This window comes from Lissotriton vulgaris, chromosome 9, assembly GCF_964263255.1.
Source record: "Lissotriton vulgaris chromosome 9, aLisVul1.2, whole genome shotgun sequence".
In the NCBI taxonomy this organism is placed as follows: Eukaryota; Metazoa; Chordata; class Amphibia; order Caudata; family Salamandridae; genus Lissotriton; species Lissotriton vulgaris.
In genome coordinates this window covers 202074017-202090689 of record NC_141697.1, presented here as the reverse complement: position 1 = coordinate 202090689, position 16673 = coordinate 202074017, and positions in this window count along the sequence as shown.

The window sequence follows — 16673 nt, the reverse complement described above, 5'->3', positions numbered from 1 at the left end:
CAGTTGAGTTAAAACTCACTTCCTGGTTGCCCAAGGATTCTGGGGATTGTAGTTTGGCCCGTTGCCATGGTGACGGGCCGCGTTCAGACGTCTAAAGTGTAGTAGCCGTAACTCACGGTCTAGTGGGGAAACAGCAGTTCGGGTCTCAGTCAAGTCAAAGGCGATAAAGTTCAGAGAGTTCATTGAGACCATTTATAGCGGAGTTAAATTTCACTATCAGCATTGCTTCAGTGTGTGACAATTTTTCCTCCATGTCACCACCTCTGGGGTCCTTTTCGATTTTTGCAATTACTGTCCATCTTAATTCCTCAACGGTGTGTTTATGATTGATCCAGTGGTTCACTAGTGGGGCAGTTAGCACATTCTTTTTTATGCGTGATTTGTGCTGGGTAATGCGACAACGCACTTCTTGGCTGGTTTTACCGATGTAAATTTTGTCACAGGGACATTTGATACCATATATGACGAACTTGGATTTACAGTTAGTAAATTTGTCATGTTTCCACGATATTTGTTTGTGCTGGAAAAGGTTTCCTTCCTCAGTACTGGCACAGCAGATGCAAGAGCCACATCTATGATGTCCTTGGACCGGTGGTAATCCAAGCATAGTGGTGATGGTAGTTATATTTGGTTTGAGTGCTGCTCGGACCAGATGATTGGCTACACTTTGATCCTTTTTGAAGGCAAATAATGGTTTTTCCTTTAGTGACTCATCGATGTTTTCCACTAGATGCCAATTTTGAAGAATTGTTTTTTTGAGGTCATTTGAATTCGGGCAGAATGTAGAGACACAAACCATCCTATTTTGTGGTGGTTTGACCTTGTTTGTTAGTAAAGTGTCTCGGGGGATCCACCAAACTCTTTTCATTGTTCTTTGAAGGAGTTTTTTTGGGTAGCCTCTTTGTGATAGTTTTTCGGTCAGGTTAGCAGCATGTAGCATATACGCGTCCTTGTAGTAGCAATTTCGCTTGATCCGCAGGTATTGTGAAAAGGGGAGGTTCTCTCTCAAATTTCGTGGATGGCTACTGTCGAAATGCAGTGCCTTGTTTCTGTCCGTCAGTTTTTTGTACAATGTTGTGACCAGACCGTCATCTGTCGGATGAACTTCGACGTCAAGAAATGCCATTTTAATTTTGGAGTAGTTGATTGTAAATTTAATTTCCTCCGTTCTCGCATTTAGCCATTGGTGGAATTCATTCAATTCATCCTCCGTTCCTTTCCATGTCATAAAGACATCGTCGATGTATCGACTCCAACTTGAGATCTTATCTTTGAATGGATTAGACTGGTACACAAATTTCTCTTCGAATAATGCCATAAAAAGTATGGCTAACTCCGGTGCAAAGGGGCAACCCATGGCTACCCCACTTATTTGGAAATAGAAATCTCCGTTGAAATTAAAGAAATTTTTCTTTAGTGCCAATGTGGCCAGTTGTACAATGAATTCCGTTGGAACTCTGGTGGGTCTTGGTCGTTGGTCCAGAAAGAACTCAATTGCATCTAGTCCGTCATTCTGGGGGATCTGGGTATATAGCGAGCAAACATCCATGGTCACTAAAAAGTCTGAATTTTGATCGAATGGAATAGTAGGAAGTTTATTCATAAAATCAGTCGTGTCTCGAAGAAAGGATTTAACTTCTGTCATAAACAGTTTCAAGAAAAAATCAACAAACTTAGAAATTGGTTCGAATAGTGACTCGCACCCCGAGACGATGGGTCTCCCGGGGGGATTTTGTTCATCCTTGTGGATCTTGGGTAAAACATAAAATAAAGGTGTTCTGGGGGTGTTACATTTTAAATATTCAAATTCTTTTTTGCCAATTATGCCTTCTGATAGGCCTTTTTCCAGAATTGGATGCAGTTGCTGCTGTAATTCAACAGTGGGATTATGATTTATTTTCCTGTAATATTTGACATTCTGTAGTTGACTCATTACTTCTTTTTTGTAGTTTTCAGTGTCCCAAACAACAATGGCTCCGCCCTTATCAGCCTGTTTGATTACGATTGAGGTGTCTTTTTTCAGGTTCTCCAAGGCACATTTTTCAGCATATGAGATGTTGAATTTAATCCAATTTTTTCCTTCTTCCATTTTGCTTATTGCTGATATGATTGTTTTTTCAAAAGTAATAGTTTCTTTTGCAATTTTGTTTGCCGGTGGGCAAAATTTAGATTTTCTTTTCAATCCGGTTACTTCTAGCGCTGGATTTACTGGTGTTAGGGCGAAGAAGGATTTGAGTTTAATTTTACGGCAAAATTCTAGGGCCTCCATTTTTAGTTTGACGAAGTTGGTACGTCTCCTGGGGACGAAAGAAAGACCTTTTTCAAGTATGCTTTTCTCTGGTAATGTGAGGATTTTATTAGACAGGTTGAAGATTGGGGAAACTACCAATTCTTGTAGTTCCTCCTCCGTGTTGACATTTCCCATGGTTGGTTGTACCGTGGGCGTGCTCGGTTTTCCGGTTGGCCTCTTCCTAAAAAAGGACCTGCAGCGGGTCCTGGTTGCTGTTGGAAAGATCCTCTTTTATTTCCTCCTCTTCTTTGGTTATAACCGTCACTATCACTATTGCTTGAAGCTGAAGAGGTGTCGGAGAAGGAGATGAACTTGTTATTTGATCGTCCTTGGTATTCTCCCAAAAATCTCCTTGACTCAACTCTGGAGTAAAAGTCAGTTTGGAGGTAGGGATATGTTTTTTCGAAGTTGAAGTTTTTCTTATCCTTTTGAAACTGATTTTCTTTTTGGTTAATTGTATAGTCTTTAAATTCTAGAATGTCCTTTTCGACTTTCTCCAGTAATGATTTGGAATCCGGGATGAGTTGGTTAGTTAGTATTTCGCTTTCCAGAGTTTTAATCTCCTCTAATTGTTGCAGCGAGATCCTTTGTGCCGTCTCAACCGTTAAGACCATGAGGTCTCGGCTACACTTTGTCTCGATAAAACTGTATCCTTTTTTGTAAACGGGGTCGTCGGTGAATATCACGGGGATATTTTTAATCTGTAGTCCTCCTGGTATTGTGCCAGCTCGCAGATGCTGGAGGAGATAATGACCGTGTAGGTCTGTGCGAATTTGTTTCTTTTTGAGTCTCAAAAGTTTCTCTGTCTCGTTCTGATTTCTGGCAGTTGTGCTTAATGTCGCTGAAGCGAAGGGAGGGGGTTTTGCCAAGAGATTTTTTATATGTTCCTCATTATAGGCAAATGTTTGATCTTCAGACATACTGTGCTAGGATTCACTTGTGACTTAAACAAAATAAACCAAACCAAAATGTAACACAAACAACCATGCAACACCAATAAGACTTTGGTCAAAACAAAGTCAAACCCTCCACATGGGGTATACAGAAGGCCTCGCAGAACAGCTTCTGCAAAAGTATTAACACCAAAAACAGGGTCTGGGCTCTCTGGCAATAAGGACAAGCCTCACCAGAATAATGATAAACCAAAAACAGGTTCCAATATTGCCACGTTATTCTAAAATGGATCCCGGGTGATCACTCGAATGACTGAATGAAGCAGTAATTCTCAATGAACCAGATTTCAGAATAAATCATTTCTATTTTATTTTTTGATTTAAATGCATGTGTCTATTTCGTATGCGATTTTTTTGTATTTTATAATCAAGAAACATTTCATTAGTTCAACTCTCTTAAACTAAACACAAATTCTAAACAAATGACATTAGGCAAAAACGGTAATTAGACAGACAAATATCCACTCATACTCGTCATTCATACCATACAAGACAATCAAGATATATTTACAGTTATTTACAAACAATATAGTGTCACAGTGGAAACATAAAGCATTGGAAAACAGCAGATCAACAAACTAATTATTTTCTGAAATGATCAAGGATTCCTAATGCTGAGTAGAAGAGGTCTACGCGTTTCGATCACCCCTGGTTTCGGGGAAATCTCATCAGGACCAAGTGCCTGTAAATGGAGAACGAGATAGAATCAACACGGGGGGACAAAACCAAACTCCTCACAACGCTACAGTGTGGGGAACAAATGAACTAATCATACCTCTCAATGGGCGACTTTACTTTTGTGGAAGTCACTGTGGGCAAAAAAATGAGGTGGGGTTAGGCCTCTCAAGTGTGAGCGTCCAAGGGGCAAAAATTCAATCATGACCAGAACATTCATTCGTGTCTACTTACATCTTGTTGCGCCTAATGCGGCTGTTAATGCAATTGTTGAGCAGCTTGGGTAGATGTAGGTTGCTAGGGGGGGCAAGGAAATGGTTTTAGTAAGATTGCGGGAAGCGATTGGAGTCCTTGTTTCTCATTTCAGACATCGGCAACTTACTGTTTTGTAGGTAGCGCAGGGAGTTCACGTTTAACTATGTCTGTCTTGAGTGAATCTGTAACGTGCTCCAGAAGCCTGAAAGTGGAATGGAGCTAGAATCAGATAACCAAACCAATTGAAGTAGTCGCCTAGTTTGCGGAGGTATCCTAGCTTAGGTCAGCGTCTTACCTTGAAGCGTCGTGTCCGCTATCTGCTACAGGGGGTCTGCGCTCCTCGGTCTCTGTGCGATTGTGTCCAGTGACCGGCGCCTTCCAGTCGGTGAACCGGCTCTCGCGTTCAGTTGAGTTAAAACTCACTTCCTGGTTGCCCAAGGATTCTGGGGATTGTAGTTTGGCCCGTTGCCATGGTGACGGGCCGCGTTCAGACGTCTAAAGTGTAGTAGCCGTAACTCACGGTCTAGTGGGGAAACAGCAGTTCGGGTCTCAGTCAAGTCAAAGGCGATAAAGTTCAGAGAGTTCATTGAGACCATTTATAGCGGAGTTACATTTCACTATCAGCATTGCTTCAGTGTTTCTTGATTATAAAATAATAAATTCAGCACTGGCATCAGTGAGGGTTTAGTAAGACGAGGTATTTGGTACCAAATGCCTTGGGGTACAGTAAAGCCATGTCACGATTTGCTCCCTATGTTCTCGTGTTTACCATCAGGGGGCTGAACTGTGGGACTCTCCAGTGTTCTAATACGCTTCCTGACACTCCCCTGCATGCATATCTTGACTTCCAGCCATTTGGACACTATTTGGGAATTGACATCCATTCCCAATCCATGCCGGGTTTTGTGAAAGCCAGCCTGCTTAGACTTAAAGCCAGCCTACTCATGCCTGAAACTCCATTACCCAGAATTCCCTGCTCACTGCTTTGTCTCCACCCCTGCAGGCCAAGGATGGGTGGAGGAATTCAGCTCACCTGTGGCTGGTTGCTAGTAGCCTGCTCACACCAGCTGCATGTGATTACTGTGAGCTCTTTTAATACCCAGCTCCCTTCAGGCAAAGGTTGGTCATTGTAGCTGTTTACCGGTGAGACCAATCCTTGGTTCCAGAGTTCCCTGAGCTTTTTCTATTCTTGTTTCCAGTGTTTCCTGAGCTTTAATTATGCCTTGTTCCTGACCTGCTGCTGTTTTCCCTGTTCCTGAATTAGCACTGCCTGCAGTGCTACCCAGACCCCATAGCCTTATTATTTCCTTGTTCCTGAACTGCAGCAGTTTCACTGTACCTTAATTAACACTGCCTGCAGCGCTAACTTCTTTCCTGAGTTCCTGAGCTATAGTTATTCTTTGTTCCTGGGCTTTTCTATTTCTTGTTCCTGATTTGCACTGCTTGCAGTGCTCTCTTGACTCCTTGTTTCCTGAGCTGTAGCTATGTCATGTTTCCTTGAACCAGTATTGCCTGCAGTGCTACCTTGACTCCTAAGCTCTAGTAATTTCCCTTTTCCTGAACTAGCACTGCCTGCAGTGCTACGTTGACTCCTGAAGGTTTGGTAGTTCCCTGTTCCTGAACCAGCACTATCTGCAGTGCTGCCTTGACTCCTGAGCCTTAGCTCACTTCTTGTTCCTGCCCCAGGACTGCCTTCTCTGCTACTTTGTTTTCTTGATTCCTTAACCTGCACTATTCTAGTATACCCATGTAGCCTCCCCTTCTGTATATCCGTTTCCAGTCCCTGCCTTGCTTCCCATTTCCTTGGTTACAGTTCTTGTCTGCTGCCTTTCTATTCTTCTGTCTTACTTCTGTTACCTTGTATGTTTGTTACCTGCTTTCTGCCAAGCTCCTTGCTAGCTCCTTGTCTATTGTGCTTGTGTTTAGTTCTACCCCTTTGCTGTTACTGCCTTGCGTGTTCCTGTTTGATCGTCAGGATCTGTGGGCTCAGCTGACTACCTAGGTGGTGTTTCTTGTTCACTGTGAGTTTTGTCTTTGAGTTACATTTATAACATCACTATAGGTATAAGCTCCACAGACCCTTCCTTTGCATGAAATCCTACATGTGGGTATTTGCAGTCAGTATCTGTAACAGCAATTGCGGGTAAGAAACTTACTGAGCTTCAGCCTTACCATGTGGAGCTCCTGAGTGCTTTACCCCACACCCCCCTTTATTTTTAATGTTGTATTATATATATATGTCTTGCATGTCCATCCTGGGTGTAGTTAGTCTGAATGCTAAATTGCCTTGTGAGTGCCCTTCCTTTCTGAGTCTTACCTATCTTGTTCACTTGTACAGGCTTCCCCTTTCGATCCCTCTTTCTCCTCTGACTCCCTGTATGATCCTGGGAAGCACTGTACTCCTCCTTTCTGTGTACGTCTTCAACCCAGTTCCCAGTCCTTGTCCAAGTCCCTGACTGTGTTCCCCACATAGTCCCGGACAGTCCCTGACAAGCCATCATGTAGCTGGGGAAATTGTAATGATGAGAGCCTCCCCATGTACTTGTTATGGCTTCCATGTGCTGTGGTAATATCTAAGGGTAAGGTTAGATATCACTAGGAAATATCCACTCTTCCAGATATGACCTTCAAATGGGAGAAGTGAACCCTGTGCTGAGCTGGCGGGTCCAGGAGCTCTGACCGAGGCCCATGGCTCCTCTGGGCCTCAGAGCTCTGTCCTCGTTTGGCCCTGAGGTCTGGACAGAGTGCTTGGACCCAGCCATGCAGGGGAGGCCTCCTGGGCCTGTGTGACCCCTTCCCAGGCACTTGGCCATGCAGTGGGCCTGTGGACGAAGTCCAGGACAGGGAGCCCCCTCCCCATGGTCCGCCGGGACCCCGGTCAGAGCTTCCAAACTCGGCCAAGCAGGGGAAGCCTCCCAGGCCTGATGGACCTCCATCCCAGGCCCATGGTGCTGAGGCAGGACAGAGGACGAAGCTTAGGATGGAAGACCCGAGCCCAGAGCCCACCAGGGCCCCGGTTGGAGCTTTTGAGCCTAGCCAAGCAGGAAAAGTCTTCCTGCCCCCAGCTCTTGCCGGTGTGGCAGGCTGAGGGACTGGGTCCTTGACTCTGCCACTCTGGGGAGGCCTCCCTAGGCCCACTGTACCCTGTCTTGGGTGCATTGCCATGCAGCGGGTCTGAGAACAGAGCCCAGGACAGGGGACCACACCCCAGCACAAGCCGGGTCCCCGGCCAGAGCTTCTGTTGGAATCCCACTGCTCTCTATAGCCACCACAATGGGTGCACTGTGGAGAGAGGGTGGGGATTCCTTTTTTCGTTTACAGGCAAAAGTAGGACATACTAACACTCTATTTTGTAGAAGTTTCCCTGAGCAGTTAGGCTTATCAGAATGTAGTTTTAGGCATTTGTTGTACGGACCTAAGCAATACATGATTACTCACTCTCAAGGAATGAATTTGAGACCAAATTAGAAAAAAAGTACTTCTTTACATATATATTTAGAGCAAGAACTTTCGGTACAAGGTAAACTATTTTCACAATATTATGAATTACAGTAAAAGGCAATAACCTCAGTTGTGGTACAAAAGGGGGTGGTGATGGATGGAGCATCTGAATCAATCAAACACTCACACCCAGTCAAAAGATCTGGGTTTAATCCATCACCGTTCTTTAGCCCACTCTGCCACCCCAGTTCAGACATGGCTATATGCAAATCAGTCTGACCCTGTGCCTCATGGGAACAGTCCAGCCCGAACTATCAAGCCATGTCTTCCCTGGACCGGAAACAAGCTTCCGAGGACCAGTTTCTGGCACTCCAGCCGTCTTCAGCCCGGCTTGCTTGAATCCAGTGGCAAAGTGAGCAAGGGACTCACGTCTGAGCATACCCTGCCACACTTATGGTGACCAAAAGCGGTACAAAAGGGGGTGGTGATGGACGGAGCATCTGAATCAATCAAACACTCACACCCAGTCAAAAGATCTGGGTTTAATCCATCACCGTTCTTTAGCCCACTCTGCTACCCCAGTTCAGACATGGCTATATGTAAATCAGTCTGACCCTGTGCCTCATGGGAACAGTCCAGCCCGAACTCTCAAGCCATATCTTCCCTGGACCGGAAACAAGCTTCCGAGGACCGGTTTCTGGCACTCCAGCCGTCTTCAGCCCGGCTTGCTTGAATCCAGTGGCAAAGTGAGCAAGGGACTCACGTCTGAGCATACCCTGCCACACTTATGGCGGCCAAAAGCGGTACGAAAGGGGGTGGTGATGGACGGAGCATCTGAATCAATCAAAAACTCACACCCAGTCAAAAGATCTGAGTTTAATCCATCACCGTTCTTTAGCCCACTCTGCCACCCCAGTTCAGACATGGCTATATGCAAATCAGTCTGACCCTGTGCCGCATGGGAACAGTCCAGCCCGAACTGCCAAGCCATGTCTTCCCTGGACCGGAAACAAGCTTCCGAGGACCGGTTTCTGGCATTCCAGCAGTCTTCAGCCCGGCTTGCTTGAATCCAGTAGCAAAGTGAGCAATGGACTCACGTCTGAGCATACCCTGCCACACTTATGGCAGCCAAAAGCGGTACAAAAGGGGGTGGTGATGGACGGAGCATCTGAATCAATCAAACACTCACACCCAGTCAAAAGATCTGGGTTTAATCCATCCCCGTTCTTTAGCCCACTCTGCCACCCCAGTTCAGACATGGCTATATGCAAATCAGTCTGACCCTGTGCCTCATGGGAACAGTCCAGCCCGAACTGCCAAGCCATGTCTTCCCTGGACCGGAAACAAGCTTCCGAGGACCGGTTTCTGGCATTCCAGCCGTCTTCAGCCCGGCTTGCTTGAATCCAGTGGCAAAGTGAGCAAGGGGCTCACGTCTGAGCATACCCTGCCACACTTATGGGGGCCAAAAGCGGTACAAAAAGGGGTGGTGATGGAGGGAGAATCTGAATCAATCAAACACTCACACCCAGTCAAAAGATCTGGGTTTAATCCATCACCGTTCTTTAGCCCACTCTGCCACCCCAGTTCAGACATGGGTATATGCAAATCAGTCTGACCCTGTGCCTCATGGGAACAGTCCAGCCCGAACTGCCAAGCCATGTCTTCCCTGGACCGGAAACAAGCTTCCGAGGACCGGTTTCTGTCATTCCAGCCGTCTTCAGCCCGGCTTGCTTGAATCCAGTGGCAAAGTGAGCAAGGGACTCACGTCTGAGCATACCCTGCCACACTTATGGCAGCCAAAAGCGGTACAAAAGGGGGTGGTGATGGACAGAGCATCTGAATCAATCAAACACTCACACCAAGTCAAAAGATCTGGGTTTAATCCATCACCGTTCTTTAGCCCACTCTGCCACCCCAGTTCAGACATGGCTATATGCAAATCAGTCTGACCCTGTGCCTCATGGGAACAGTCCAGCCCGAACTGCCAAGCCATGTCTTCCCTGTACCGGAAACAAGCTTCCGAGGACCGGTTTCTGGCATTCCAGCCGTCTTCAGCCCGGCTTGCTTGAATCCAGTGGCAAAGTGAGCAAGGGACTCACGTCTGAGCATACCCTGCCACACTTATGGCGGCCAAAAGCGATACAAAAGGGGGTGATTAATAACCACAGTTGTGCACAATTACATTTCCTCTGGAAGGAAAGAGACAGGTGGAAAAGCAATGGAATACAGTTATTGTTGTGGTTTGCCTTCTGGAAACTAAAAGTTTGGGGCTAAATTCCAAATTGAGAAGGCCAAGTTCTTGGGAGCTTCCTGGATTTTTTAGGAACAAGGCAAAAAGGGTCTCTGTAACTGGCGCAGTACAAAGACTAGAAGCCACCTGAAGAAGCAAAGCAAAGGGGGACTTGCAGGTAAGTCTGAGGGCTCGCAAGGTTGAGTAGAGATGGCAAGGGCTCTGGGGCTTTGAGAGCACAGCTGGTTTGAAGATGCCCCGACGGGGCGGGCTGGGTGCCATGAAGTTGTGCAGATGGGCAAGCAAAGATAAACCTCGCCTTCAGGGGCTGGCACCTTAGAGTGGCGATTCTGAAGCTGATTAGCTACTGGAGTTTTGAAATTAAGTTATCATGAATAGGAGTGGGCAGAACTTGCGGCATGTCAGGCTGCTATGTCTGATTTCTAGCACCAGAAGCTTGTCCCATGCTGTAAAATCAGTGTGAACATCATCACATGATACACACCAAAGGGCTGCTTCTTTCTGCCACTTGAGTTAGATTTTTTACTCGAGTGGTAGCTTTCTCACTGCCAGTGGCAGCTTTCTCAAAGTGAGCCGTAGCAGCCTACCACAGCTGACAGCATTGAGAACTGTTGCCAGGAGTTGGTCTAGTGCTTGTTTTCATTGAGCGCTTTCCAACTTACCGTTGGTGAGCTGCAGGTGATAAAAAACTCTGCTCCATGGCAGTTGGCAGAGTTGCTGGTTAGTGAGGTGAGAAAAAGTCTACAAACTCTGCTGGAAGAGCGGAGTTTACTTCCCAAACTTAATCATGACACACAGGTGCTTCCATGATAGGAGGCTTACATCAGGATAAAGGCACACTTTTCCATTATAGTGCATGCATGAGCAAGACTCATGTTGCATGGTGGCAATATTGGACTGGGTTCACTTTAACTGCTGAAGTGCAAGTGGTGAAGCATTCACAACAGCTGCACTACCTCCATTTTATGGTTGACGTAAATGTTTTCACTTTAATTTGTTCTTGGGCGAATTACTCCATCCTTGAGCACCAATTATTATGGGAGAGGTATTGAAAATATCCCCTTTCCAGAGGAACGGCTATCTAGTGGACCTCTGCTTTGGGATCACCTGAGTACCACAATTTCCAAAACGCAGTCCACCCTCCAGACACCAGGGAGGGAGGAGAGCAGCACCCAAGTCATGAACACGTATTCCCCGACTGTAAATAAATGCAACATTCTTTCTGCTCCTCCATGGAACAGAAATCCCACTAGACACAAGGGAAAATTAATTTAAAAAAATGAACGTGTAGGAGTAGACCACCCTGGCATTGGCCTATACCCCACTCGAAATCCTTTGGGCAGTCAACAAGAATGGAAGGGGTTACATTTAATCTGCACAAAAAAGGGAGTTGGGTGGGTGCCTTGCTCGGTCATAATATAGCCCCAACTGTCTTTCTTGAAGGGAAATTGGAGGGATTTACCCAAACCTGCCCCGGGAGCAGTAAGTCAACTAGACACTAGGAATCAAAATACACACAAAAGAAGGGGTGGATGGCCCCCTAGCTTTAGAGTGTGCCCCTACCCCAGAGGAAGCCTAGCAGTCTTCTGCCCTATTCAGGGTCATTACGCCCACTACAACAGGAAAAAGCCCATTCTGGCCATGATTTTACCCCCAACCGGAGTAGCATTCCTTCTGCTCCCCTGAAGGGAGAGTTTGGGGGTGGGGCTTTAACTGCTATCATCTGCCACCCTAGATCTTGCACAGACTTCAACACCAGAAAGAAATAACGATAAAAAAAGGAGTGGGGCCCCCTGCCTAGGCCTCAACATGCTGCGCTCTAGAACAATCCCAAACATCTTTCTGCACATCTAAGGGGACAGATTGGAGGGTGTATCACCAATCTCCCATTCATTTGGGTCGCAGAACCCCACTAGACATTAGGAATTTTTTTGGGGAAAAAATGGGGTGGATATAGGCTGCCGAGGCATCAGACTTGTTCCACTGGGCATGTTACCCTGCACCTGCCATTTTCCACACTGGCTTAGGATAAGGAGGGATCCCTCTGTCGCTTATGGAACATGGCACCTGAGAATGTGCCGCATCTGTTGTGTTCCTGCAACAAATTGCTTCAGGAACGGAAACGTTTTTAAAAATTTCAATTTAACCAGCGAGGAATACGCTCATGAAGACAAGCTGTTCTTGCCTGCTTTGCACCCAACAACCCCAGTTGAACTGTAGTTTTGTGAAGTTTATGAAGGTGGTGGAAAAGAAAATGTTGAAACTTAACCCATCATTGACTTTCAGATAACATTAAAATACAAGTAATATCTCATTTTAACAATAATCACCTAAAGAAATTAGAATTTTATGATTTTAAATGGAAAAACTGAAACAGATTATACACCACTTTATATATGCTGATGTGATTTTTTGCTTGTAGTGAGAAAAGTTTTGCGTGTAGACATAATGTTAATGGTTGTATTACAATGGTTTTAATTAACCATGCACACCCTAGAATAGGGTCTTGGTGTGAGGAGGGTAATATTATGACCCATTTCCAGGCGGGGTTTTGGCAAAATGTGGGCATGATGGACCAAGTTTTCAGGTTTTGTGCGATATATTGGAAATCTGTGACCATCGCTAAAGGCAGCCTATATTTGGCCTTTATAGATTTAAAAACCACGTTCGACGTGGTCCCTCGCGATGAGCTCTGGAAGGTGCTGCTAGACATGGGGTTCCCATGTTATCTTCTGGAGTTTATCATAAAGCTTCATCATGATAATTACGCTAGAATCCGGTGGGGGAACCAAGGACAGTTAACAGGGAGGGTGCCTGTGAACGGGGGGTCCGCCAGGGCTCTGTGAAGGCTCCGACATTGTTCTCTCTCTTTATCAATGGGGTGGTAGCCCATATGAGGGAGGACCCTGCGGATGCCCCAGTCCTGGTGGGGAGAAAACACCTATGCTCCTCTTTGCAGACGACACCCTCCTGATCTCGAAAACTACCACGGGTCTCCAGAAATTGCTAGACAGATTTAGTCTGTTTTGCAATGAGCGGGGGCTAACTGTACACACCACCAAAACTAAGCTGATGGTGTTATCTTCCCTAAAAAAAGCTAAGAGAGTTCATATAACCCTTAATGGGTCCCTGCTAGAGGTGGTGGAGGAATTTGACTACTTGGGAGTCAGGATTAACAGCAGAATGAAATGGGACTCCCAGTTGGCCAAAATGATCCTAAACCTCAAAAAAGTTTCTGGAGTAATTCTGAGGAACCAGCGTATGTCCGACAGTAGGCCCATAGCTCTGGCCCTAGCTGTCTATGAAGGCAAGGCGCTGGCTTCAGCAGTCTACGGTTCTGAACTATGGGGCTGCAAAAGCATTACAGATTTGACAAGAGCTGAGAAGAAGTTTGTAAGGTATCTAGTTTCTCTTCCTCACTCAACCCCTTTGAAACCCCTTTTTAATGACTTGGACAAACGCCCAATCGCAGACATAGAACGCCTCCGACCTTTGCTGTTCTGGTTGCGCTTGAGAAGGACACCAGAACTGGAAAACTATGCCAAGGTCCTGGATGAACTGATCGTCCTGAATAGCTCAAGCAAGATACAGTGGCTTAATAAACTGAGGCAGCTGATTATGAGCTTAGGAATGGGCGAATTTGGGGATTCCCAGTCCCCACCCCACAAGCAAATTGTTAAAAAAATCTACTGGGAGTGGGTACAAGGCTGAGGAATTAAAGAGCATAAAGTGGGGGGCGCTTACTACCAAATATTTAGAACATAAACCCACTAGAAAGCTAGAGCCCTTCCTAGACTATATCCAAATCTCAAGAGATAGATCTCTTTACTTGAAAATGAGATATGATATACTCCCTCTTAATACATTTACAGAGGGGCGGAAAAGAATGAGGGACCATTGCCTCACCTGCCCAGGATGCCCATGTATGAAGGAATCCCTACCCCAATTCTTGTTTGCTCGTAAGGCATACAAGAGGCCAAGAACAAAATGGCTAAAACCAGTATGTAGGGAGTTGGGCGTCAGAGATTTCAGGATTGCCCTACGTATCCTTTTAACAGACACATCATCTCTGTATATCGTATGTGGGGTTGCAAAGTATCTTGCCAGTGCTTGGTTTATACACACAAGGCTGTTAAATGCAAACAAAATCTAGATCATGCCTCAACACTGAATTTATATGTATATTACTGTGAATGCACTTTATCCCTTTGTAACCATTCATTTTAATTGTATATAGCTTTTTATCGTTTTTATGCCATGAAATAGTTAGAATATTTCATTTAAGTGTTTTTATCTCCGGAAATGTTTGTACTTTTATGATATGTACATATCGAATAAAGTATTACAACAGCAAATCAAAAATTACTTACTTACTTACTTTTTCCACTTACTTAAATCCTCAGCATGTAGTCTGACTCTCTCAATTCTAAAGCATACCCACGCATGTGGCAAGCAAGAGGAAATTTGAGTTCTTTTGAGTGTAATTTTGACATATGGGCTGACAGAGACAGCTTTAATCTCAATTCCTTCTTATTTGCCAAGGAGAATGGCTGCACTATTCGGGTTCTAGGTGACCAGGCAACATAAAAGCTCCATGAAAAATAGGGCATTTCTGAAATCTAAAGATGTATACTAACTCATAGCAGTGTGGCTTTCATAGATGGCACAAGGTTTTCTTGTCCAGAATGCACTGCAAATTTTAAACTTTAGCGGAATGTGTGTTTTTTCCTCATATTTCTGTGAAAGTAAATTCAGGCATCTGCAGGCATCCACAAAATTCCTAATACCCTACATTCCCAAAGTTCACCAAATAAAATGTGTACCACACTTGAGATGCTGGGCCTATCATGACCAACAGGAACTGACTAAAAGTTGAACCATGGGAAGACTACATTGACTTCATATGGTCATGGTTGTAAACCAATACTGTAGCTGGCAATAGGTAAACCCACATAAGTGAGGTACCATTTTTACCCCCCAAAAAAGTGGAATTGCCGGGTGTTAAGAAGCAGATTCTACAAATGAACTTCTATGAAATTTGAGGACATTTTGGGAATTTAGCCAACGTTTCATGTTTTCAGGGTGCTCTGGGTGAGAACATTCAGTGGCATCCACACAAGTCATACCAACCTCCACCTCCATGAGTGTCAGTATACAGAAAAGTATCATTGGTGGGTTCCCTGGGTGGCAGCCGAAACAAAGCCCACATTCTATTTCTACCTACATTGTGAAAATGGGTAATTTAAATGGCAGCAATTTGATCAATCAATAAGGGAAATTCTAATCATGCTACTCACTCATGAAAAGCTCAAGTCGCTGGGGGAGAGGGGGGGGAGCAGGTCTAGTCAGTTGAAGAGCCAGGTCTTGAGGGTCTTCCTGAAGATGTGCAGGGTAGGGGTGAGCCTGATGTTGATCTGCAGCTCGTTTCAAGTCTTGTCCATGATGTAGGAGAAGGTTCTTCCACCCATTCTTGCTCGGCGGATGCGCGGGGGTTCAGCGAGGGCAAGGTAGGTGGATTGGAGGTTCCTATTGGGTATGTGGAAGGAGATTCAGTCATTAAGATAGTGGGGTCCCGTGTTGTGGAGGCATTTGTAGGCATGGGTTAGTATCGTGAATGTTAGTTTTGTCTCGATGGGTAGGCAGTGGAGGTTATGCTGGTGCTGGGTGATGTTTTTGTGTTGAGGGATGTAGAGGAAGAGTATGGCAGCAGTGTTCTGTATGGTCTTAAACTTACAGAGCAGAGACTCAGTGATTCCGTCATAGAGGGTGCTTCCGTAGTCCAGTCTGCTGGTTATGAGTTTGTGGATAATGGTCTTCCTTGATTCGGGGGGATCCATTTGAAGGTCTTTCGGAGGATGCGGAGGGTGTTGAAGCAGGTGGAGGCCGACAGTGTTGACCCACCGGGTCATAGAGAGGGAGGTATTGAGTATGATGCTGAGGTTTTGGGCATAGTTCGTGGGGGTCAGAGGGCTGTCGAGGGTGGTGGACCACCAGGAGTTGTCCCATGCAGATGGGGAGGGTCTGAGGACGAGGACCTCTGTCTTCTCCGAGTTGAGCTTCAGGCAGCTGCTGCTCATACAGGATGCAATGTCTTTCATTCCTTCCTGAAAGTTGAGTCAGGAGGTGATGGGGTCCTTGGTAAGGGAGAGGATGAGCTGGGTGTCATCGGCGTAGGATACTATGCTGAGTCCATGCTGCCTGACAATGGTGGCGAGGGGGGCCATGTAGATGTTGAAGAGCGTGGGGCTGAGCGACGATCCTTGGGGTACTCCACAGTTGATTTCTGTGGGTTCGGAGAGGAAGGGTGTGTCGTGTTTATATCTAGGACCCTAATTCAATATTCCCGATTTATGCCCTTGTGAGGTTATAATCAATAATATCCTGATAAAGGCATAAGAATCAGATCCATATTCAGTAATAGCCCATGCAGTCCAAAGCACAGCACGGCTACTCCCATCGACTCCTAGAAAGCACAACGCGTTCTTTAAACAAACCAAGCCTCCAGCAGCCCGGGAAATCCCCCTTGCTTTTGTTTTGATTTGAACAAGAACTGCTGATGTCCAGAAAGAACTGTTAGTGCTTAGTGTCGTCTTATGTACAACCTTATGTCAAACCCGGCATCTTTCAGGTATAAAATACCAACAGTTGCCTTAAGCAAGCACACAGTGGTTTGGAGCAGAGTGGCCATCTACTTGCCTGAGAGCCCAGCTGATGCGAGAGCCCACGGAAGCCGCCTCTCCCGATTGACGCACTGAGGGAGACGCTGTCTTTTTCTCCAGCCGAGAAAATCCAGCTCCGGTGTTTCCAG